Source organism: Tupaia chinensis, unplaced genomic scaffold (assembly GCF_000334495.1).
Source record: "Tupaia chinensis unplaced genomic scaffold, TupChi_1.0 Scaffold000178_1, whole genome shotgun sequence".
NCBI classification, from domain to species: Eukaryota; Metazoa; Chordata; class Mammalia; order Scandentia; family Tupaiidae; genus Tupaia; species Tupaia belangeri.
In genome coordinates this window covers 1,045,128-1,045,524 of record NW_006159653.1, presented here as the reverse complement: position 1 = coordinate 1,045,524, position 397 = coordinate 1,045,128, and positions in this window count along the sequence as shown.

The window sequence follows — 397 nt, the reverse complement described above, 5'->3', positions numbered from 1 at the left end:
TGCCCCACCCAGCCCCAAGCCAGCCTCCAGCTTCCCCTCAACGGCTCCTCTGGTGCCAGCGTGGGCCCCCAGGCAGACCAGCGCTCACCTGCCTGCCTTCTGCAAGATGCCTCAGCTGCCGCAGCACAGACCAGAGCGGGTGAGACACCCTGGGCACACAGGAAGCTGCGGGGCAGGTGGCCCTGAAGGCCCAGCCACCCAGGGACGCCGGAGCAGGCCACACTCAGGCATGCCAGTCGGCCTCAGCACTGAGCCTGTCTTACCTGTCTGCGTGGCCCACCCCACAGCCAAATGCAGCCCGAGACCCCGGGCAGGGCCCATGGCAGGAGCCTGTGAGCCCCACACCAGGCCTCCCTGGCTTCTGTCCAGCCAGGGAGGCCAGCCCAGAAGACACGGG